Source organism: Podarcis pityusensis, assembly GCF_964106645.2.
Source record: "Podarcis pityusensis genome assembly, chromosome: 11".
In the NCBI taxonomy this organism is placed as follows: Eukaryota; Metazoa; Chordata; class Lepidosauria; order Squamata; family Lacertidae; genus Podarcis; species Podarcis pityusensis.
The window spans coordinates 24878289-24886945 of record NC_138036.1 but is presented as its reverse complement, the minus strand read 5'-3'; the positions used below and the strand labels follow the sequence as shown (position 1 = coordinate 24886945).

Genomic DNA, 8657 nt, shown 5'->3' with positions numbered 1-8657 from the left:
CACAAGATATAATTCCTGTCCTAAAGGATCTACACTGGCTCCCAGTACATTTCTGGGCACAATTCAAACCCTTGGTATTGACCTTTAAACCCCTAAACAGCCTCGGCCCTGTATACCTGAAGGAGCATCTCCATCCCCATCATTCAGCCCGGACACTGAGGTCCAGCTCTGAGGGCCTTCTGGCAGTTCCCTCCCTGCGAGAAGTGAGGTTACAGGGAACCAGGCAGAGAGGCTTCTTGATGGTGGCGCCCGCCCAGTGGAATGCCCTCCCATCAGATGTCAAGGAGATAAAGAACTACACAACTTTTAGAATACATCTGAAGGCAGCCCTGTATAGGGAGAGTTTTAATGCTCAATGTTTTATTGTGTTCTTATATCTGTTGGAAGTCACCCAGGGTGGCTGGGGAAACCCAGTCAGATGGGTGGGGTACAAATATTAAAATTGTTGTTGTTAAAAGGAAGTCAGTGGCTACTACCCTTCATGGCTGTGTTCTCCCTACACTGTTGGAAACAGTATGCCTCTGAATGCCAGTTGCTGGGAATAACGAGTGTGGAGATTGCTGTTATTCTCCTTGCAGGCTTCCTATAGGTTGGTCACTAAGCAAACAGGATGCTGGGTGAGATGGACCATTGGTGTGATCCCTCCGATGTTCTTCTGCTCCCATGCTGGTGAATAGCAGTTCATGGCTCTTGTTCCTTTGTCCAGTGGATGGAGTCCGGAGCGTCTCTCCCCACAGCCCTTGCTTGCTTCTGTAGTCTCATGGCAACTGGCAGGTGGAGCCAGGTGTCCTTTCTGGCAGGGAGGGACAGAAGCAAACTCCTTGCAGCTGCTCCTTCTCTGACTGATGGATGAAGCCAGGTTGGCCTCTCCTTTGACTGACTGAATTTATAAGCTGGCCATTCAGTGATAGTCTCAGGGTGGGCTAAATTGTATACAGTGGTACCTCGGATTACAGATGCTTCATGTTAGAGACGCTTCAGGTTACAGACTCCACTAACCCAGAAATAGTACCTCGGGTTAAGAACTTTGCTTCAGGATGAGAACAGAAATCGCATGGCGGCAGCGGGAGGCCCCATTAGCTAAAGTGGTACCTCAGGTAAGAACAGTTTCAGGTTAAGAGCAGACCTCCAGAATGAATTAAGTTATTAACCCGAGGTACCACTGTATATTAAATTAAATCATCTCCCTGGGAGACAAAGGCAGCCTCACAGTGGCCCTTAGCACCTTGGCTGATGGCAGAGACCAGCATGTTGCAGACCCAGGGCAACACATGTTTCAGTTTCAAAGCCTTGGTTCTTGCACATCACATGTCTGCTAGAACGGCAACCAGCTTTGGGCAACAACAAAGGTCTCATTACAATTAATTCATCACCACCTAAACCACTGTCTCAACGCAATTTACACTGAAGATAATTAAATGCAGTTAAAGGCACAAACATGACCAATACATTTGAAGTAAGACTAAAACTCTTAACATGTGAACACCCATAGAAAAGCTTTGTTTATTCAGCTGGGAAAGCTTTTCAGAACAAAAATGTTTTCAACTGTTTCTGGAAAGTGCAAATAGTGGGTGCCTGTTGTGTCTCAACAGGAATGATATTCCACAGAGGAGAGGCAGCCCTGCTTCTGAGATCTTTGGAGCTCACACAAGAATTCTAGAACCATGTAATTGGAAGGGACCCTGGGGGTCATTGTGGTTCAACTCCCTACAATGCAGGAATATGCAGTTGTCTCATATGGTGATTGAACCTGCAGCCTTGGAGTTATCAGCACCATGCTCTCTCCCATAGACCGCAGCATCTAAGGCATAAGTCAGTCTCTGAAGTAACCTGGTCCTGAGCTGTATAGTATAAGGGGATATATTCCGGACTGGATTGTTAACACCTCGGCAGGTTTTCATAAAGTTTTCTAAGTATGTTCCTGAGAATGTAAGAAGCTGCCTTATACAATGCCAGGCCATTCATCCCACCCAGCCCAATATGGTCCATTGAAGCCAGAAGTGGCTGGCGAAGGTGTCCCAAGCAGGACCCCAAAATTATTTTAACTTGAGACATTTGGGAAGGGGTGGACTTGAAACCTTCTGCATACAAAGCATATGTTCAGCCCAGTGGTGGCTTATGTCCATTGGGAATGGTTGGGCAGAAGGCAGGGAAACCAACGGTAATGACAGATGCAGCCAACTAATTCTGATTTTGTCCTCATCCTCCTTCCTGCTGAGTTCTGCAAGGACAACACCAAGGAAGGAGCTGATAGGCAGAACCACCACCACCCCTGGCTGGTTGCAAGTAAGAAGCCAGGGGCTCACTGAGGGCAGACTGATGGGGTGGAGCAGTGCCCCATTCAGCCTACCCTCCATGGCTTCAGCCACTGAGCTCCGTGGGTGCTTCTCTAAAGATACTGCTGCTATTCCTGTGGACAGGGCTGGTCTAGGATGCTTTTCGGTTATGCAAAATGGCTCCATACTCTTCAGCTTTTGTACAGCTCACACTTGATTATGGATAAAGTCATGAAGTGGTGGTCAGGGACTGTAGCAAGCTGCAGAAATTTGTACAGCCTCTTCGGGGGCGGGGGGGGGGTTGAAAGAAACATTGGGCCAGATCCAGCCTGTTAATTGAACTTAGTTCCAGTAGAAATCAATAGGGCTTAAGTTAAGTCATTAATAATTTGTCCCATTGATTTCAGTGGGACCTAAGTTCAACTACCTGAGTCTGGACACAACTTGTTATTTATTTATTTATGCTTGCAACTTTAATGTGCATGGGGAAGAGAGAAAAAAAACACAGTCCTGTGTTTGGAAATGTTCCTTAAGAGTGTTGAAGGATGCCGAAGCAGCTTGCCAGGATTTTGCATCTTGGAGGGATGAATTCATACAGCTTGAGCATGAGTACAGTCTGCTTGCGTACTTGCTTCCCATATGCTCAGTCTGTATATTTGCAAATGCCTACATGAAATTATACAATGCATCTTCCGGTTCCAATAAGACACACTCCTTGCAATGAAACAGGCCTCACACAATCTTGCCTCTGGAAAGTTCTGCTGCACAGGGATGTGGTGAGTAGGAAACACTATTAAATGCTGAATATTATAGGTCAACAATCTGCCACCAGCATTATCACAGCGAGCTGTCATTTCGAGAAGACCAAAGGGCATTTTCCAAGAATTCATTCTCATAATAAAAAACAACTAAATGATTGCTTTCTGCATATGACATGGATGTGCAGTGACATACTCTATACCTTTTTGCTGCCCCCTGCAAGTCACAGACATTTCTTGAAATATTAAGGAAAGGAACAGCAAGATATTATTTGGTGTTTATGCCTAAGTAACATGGTGAGGGAATGCCTGTCTCTTGCACTTAGGATGGATCAGAATGAAGGAGATGGCTTCATTAAATATACCAAAAATGATCATTGAAGGATGGTAAAATTAAGGCAACAGTCCTCACTATCAACTCAATACCTGGTGTATGACTCTTTTAAGAGAAACAGCTATGATCGAGGAGGCCAACTCCTCAGAGGTGTGGCTTCAATGGAGAGGTTTCCTTTTTGCTTTTTGCTGCCTTTACTTGTTTGTTGTTGTTGTTCTTTAATCATGGGTATAAATTGTGTTTTTTAACATTTATTGAAAGCTTCGGAGGAAACACTTATTGATGGGTAGATATATAAATTGAATATATAATAGTAATAACTGTAGGTGATCTCTGTTGTCATAAAGGTAACGGGACCCCTGACCGTTAGGTCCAGTCATGGATGACTCTGGGGTTGCAGCGCTCATCTTGCTTTACTGGCTGAGGGAGCCGGCATACAGCTTCCGGGTCATGTGGCCAGCATGACTAAGCCACTTCTGGCGAACCAGAGCAGTGCACAGAAATGCCGTTTACCTTCCCACCGGAGCGGTACCTATTTATCTACTTGCACTTTGTGCTTTTGAACTGCTAGGTTGGCAGGAGCAGGGACAGAACAATGGAAGCTCACCCCGTCGTGGGGATTCGAAACTGCCGACCTTCTGATCAGCAAGCCCTAGGCTCTGTGGTTTAACCCACAGCGCCACACTCAGAGTATAAATAAATAGACTTAAGTCCTCAATTTCCATAGGTCTGTTCTCAGTATGACTTACAGCACAGTCCTAATAATGGGTAGCATTCCATCCTAGTCCTACATAGAGTAGACCCATTCAGGTTAATGGTCATGACTAATAGGCTCATTCATTTCAGTGTCTCTCCTGCTCCTGCCAACCTAGCAGTTCGAAAGCACGTCAAAGTGCAAGTAGATAAATAGGTACCACTCCGGTGGGAAGGTAAACGGTGTTTCCGTGCGCTGCTCTGGTTCATCAGAAGTGGCTTAGTCATGCTGGCCACATGCCCCAGAAACTGTACGCCGGCTCCCTCGGCCAATAAAGCGAGATGAGCGCCACAACCCCAGAGTCGGCCATGACTGGACCTAATGGTCAGGGGTCCCTTTACCTTTTACTCTGAGCAGAACATAGTTGAATACATTCCATGTTTGTTACTATGGCTTTTTGTGTGTGCATAAAGCACAAAATATTGTAAACCACCCCACGATCCACGAATGAAGGGTGGTATAGAAATTAAATAAATGAAAATGAACAAGCAAACATATGTCTATAAAGACATAAGCGTTATTGAATTCAGCGGGGTTTACTCCTAGGGAAGTGTGGTTAAGTTTCCAGCCTTAGCTGGATATCACCGAGTAATACCTTCTTGGGAACACTTCCGCTGTTTGAACTTTTGTAGGGGAAATACATTTGCATTTCACATTTGCTAATCCTTCTGGACTTTGGGTTGTCTACTTTGGACTGTATGCAGTGTGTGTGTGTGTGTGTGTGTGTGTGTGTGTGTGTAAAATATATAAATTTCCCCAATCCCCTTTATGGAACTTCCCTTTTGTTTCTATCTTTAGGATGAAACTTAATTGCCACTGCAATTGTTTCTCTCTCTCTCTGTTGTTTTATTGTATTTAAACAGTAACATAGAGGAACCACATTTCTACTGCAAATGTATCCAGTGACTGAGATTCTGAGTGTTTCTGGTAAAGCGGGAAGCTGGCATTTTATATTAATGGTCCAGTATCCAGCCATCTATCAGTAAGTAGTTGTTTATTGTCTGTTGGGGAAGGAATAATTTAATGAAAATCATATCTGTGTGATTAGAGTACCCAGCCTGAATGGCAGATTATGATCTTGAGACAGTCACAAGCATGTGGTCATCTGTTTCATTTGTTTATTCCTTCGGCTTTCCCTCAGAGGCATCCAATCATTTTCTACACATTTATAAACCCTCACAGAACATTTATAACCTTCCCCTCCTCTTCTCAATGCAGTTTTTTTAAAAAAAAAATCTTGAGCACAGAATAGTTCCAGACAAAAGGCTGTCAGAGTTTCATAACTATTTTAGCTTTCATTCTTATGATAAAGAGTGAGAAGTGGCGTCAAATTAATCCATTCTCGAGAACACCTTAAAATTATAATGAGGACAAAGTGGAACAAAATGTATTCATTCTCACGGCTCCTCTCCTGATTTCACCAGAATAGCAAATGGCAAAATATATTAATTCTTATAATAAAACTGTAATGAGGACAGGAGATGGTGCAAAATGAATTAATTGTAGCAGCAGACTCAGCAAATGAATGTGGAATTTTTCTATTCATTGCACATGGGCCCCAGTATAATTCCTGGAAGGCCAATGGGCGCCATGTTGTCCTAAATGGGATACAGTATTGGCGTTTGCATGCCAGGGACCAGTTTACTTCGGAGATCACCTTTCTGGCACAGCTACAAGTGCCACAATACACTTGTTCTACATTTGTAAGAAATCAATCTTATACTGAGGCAGCACACAGACTTTGGAACTCCCTGTCTATTGACATCAGGCAGGAGCCTTCACTCTACTCTTTTTGGTGCCTGCTAAAACCATTTTGTCAAAAAAAAAACCCAAGCCTACCCAAGAATACAGGATGATGGCATATGTTTTAATCAGTTTTTCATCATTGATTTTCATCAATTTTTAAAAAAGTTTTAAATAGCTATGTATTTTTCGCTCTATAAGACGCACCAGACCACAAGACGCACCTAGTTTTTGGAGGAGGAAAACAAGAAAAAAAAATATTCTGAATCTCAGAAGCCAGAACAGCAAGAGGGATCGCTGCGCAGTAAAAGCAGCAATCCCTCTTGCTGTTCTGGCTTCTGGGATAGCTGCGCAGCCTACAATTCGCTCCATAAGACGCACACACATTTCCCCTTACTTTTTAGGAGGGAAAAAGTGGGTCTTATAGAGCAAAAAAAACCCCGGTATTTTTCCAGATCACTTTGTTGTATTATTCTTTTATGAATCACTTTGTGGTATTTCCCTTCTAAGGTTCCAGAGCAGGTTACAGCATTAAAGCACAATATTAGAAGCAGTTTAAAACAGCTTGCAATCACAAAAAAATGGGAGTGGGTGGGTGTATACACACACACACACACACACACACACACACACACCCCTCATGTCAAAAGCCAAGGCAAAGAGGTATGCATTCAGCATTACACCAGAAGCTCTATAATGAAGGTGCTGGATGCACCTCTGCAGAGATAGAGTTCCACAGCTTAGGGGTCACCACAGAGAAGGCTCGCCTTTTGAGTGTGAGCCAGCTGATTCGCATGAGAGCCAGCAAGACCAAAAAAGGAACGTCTTTTGTTTCGGCACTTTGGCGTGAGCCAGCAAATTCACACAAGGGAGCCAGACAAAAATAACCAGGACATTCTGGGATCCAGTCAGAAGTCAGGATGGCTCCCAAGACGTTCCGCTCAAATCAGGACAGTTGAGGGGTACACTTTTTACCTCCTGAACCTTTAGAATTAGCAAAACGTATTCTGTTTTCTTTTAAATGTGGCCATGCTCGCATTTAATATCTAAAGGGGAGTGGGAAACTTCATTTTGCTAATTTTAGATGTCCAGAAGATAAGAAATGCTTGTCCTTTTAAATAAACAATGCAATTTGTGTTTGCTTGTTGTTGTTTTTTAAAGGAAGTTATAATTATAGCTGACATTTCAGAGCTCGGTGATGAAGGTGTAGGTTTCGTAGAAAAGCTATTTGACTTGTGACATTAAGTTGGTGGAAGGCTGGAAGGGGGGAGAGGCGTTGCTTGAAAGCCAGTTTTGTGGGTGAATTTGGGGATAAACCAAACACCATCTTTTATACTTGGCAATTAAAAAAGGGCCAACGTCCTTTGGCAGTCAGATTTCTCAAAATGACAACCCAGGTTTCCAACCTCTCTATACAGTTCTCACTCCGCTAATGTCACTTTAATCGCTTTTCACTATGATTACCACATCCACTGGGGGGGGGGCATTATGTGCCTCAGAAATGCCAATTGTAATTACATATTGAAATACATTTTATAGCTCATTCGTGGTGACAAGAGCTTCTTACCCTGTGAACTTTCAGGCGGTTAGCGAGAACAAATGGAGGCAGCCCAGACTTCCTTTTTAGTCTTCCAGAGGTGCTGACATGAATGAGCCACTAGGCAGCTTTGTTCCAAAGTGGAACAGTGCCAGGTTATGGAGACAGTGGACACAATCCACCTGAGTTGTTCCATGGACACGTCTTTGTTAGCATTTCATTCCTCCGTTGCTGGATGTGTGATTGTTACATCACATGTCTGTGTTTACTTTCTAGAAGAGAAGAAGAGAAGAAGAGTTTGGATTTGATATCCCACTGTATCACTACCCGAAGGAGTCTCAAAGCGGCTAACATTCTCCTTTCCCTTCCTCCCCCACAACAAACACTCTGTGAAGTGAGTGAGGCTGAGAGACTTCAGAGAAGTGTGACTAGCCCAAGGCCACCCAGCAGCTGCATGTGGAGGAGCGGGGACGCGAACCCGGTTCCCCAGATTACGAGTCTACTGCTCTGAACTACTACACCACACTGGCTTTCTAGGTTTGGAAAGTGTGAGAACGGAAGATAGTCTTCTTTCTTCCGCTCTATTGTAGTGTTGTACTTTCTCTCTCTATCTCTCTTGGAGAAGAAGGAGGAGAGACGCCATGATTGCTTTGTGCTGTATATATTGCTTAAGAAATACTTAAAATGCACACACCAACGCTCCCCTTCATTTCTGATAAACTCTGCTGAGTGAGTGTGCACATAGTCTTCCGATATGTGTCGCTGGATGCGTGCTGGGAACGAAGATTTATGGATGTCCTGAGCTGTGCTTCATAAGGAAGATGCCCAGAGAGGTTTGTCTCATTCTGGGGGCTGCATGTGCCCCCCAGGTGTGTTTCCAATGGGAAATGCAACTGATGCCAAAGCAGATTCAGGATTAGATACCGGTAGTTCACTGGGGGGAGGGGCAAATGCAAATACAGCACCTTTGGAAGCAATAGGATCTGTCCATTCTCATCAGAATGTTTCGATGGATTGTGTCCACGAACAGAAATAAACTGTCAAGCATGTGCTGTTTTCTCTACAGTGGACACGACTCTCTTCTCTCTTTTTGTGGCTTTGGCAGTGGCAGCAGAACTGAATTTGGTGGCAGGCTGTTGCCATTCCCCCACCCCATTCCCACAAGAGAAGTTGCATCGTTCTGGGGCATATTTGGCCATTGGGAGGGCAGTGGTGGTCGCCACAAAGAATGACAACTGACAGAATTTGGCTCCTG

General features: G+C 44.1%; 1 long non-coding RNA gene across 1 annotated transcript; it reads right to left on the bottom strand.

The window, feature by feature from the left end:
* Positions 1 to 370: 370 nt before the first annotated feature.
* LOC308458397 lies at positions 371 to 8365 on the bottom strand. The gene is made up of 3 exons (XR_013977358.1): positions 8097 to 8365; positions 7433 to 7674; positions 371 to 793 (listed from the first exon to the last, which is right to left on the bottom strand). It is a non-coding gene; the product is annotated as an uncharacterized lncRNA (long non-coding RNA).
* Positions 8366 to 8657: the final 292 nt, after the last annotated feature.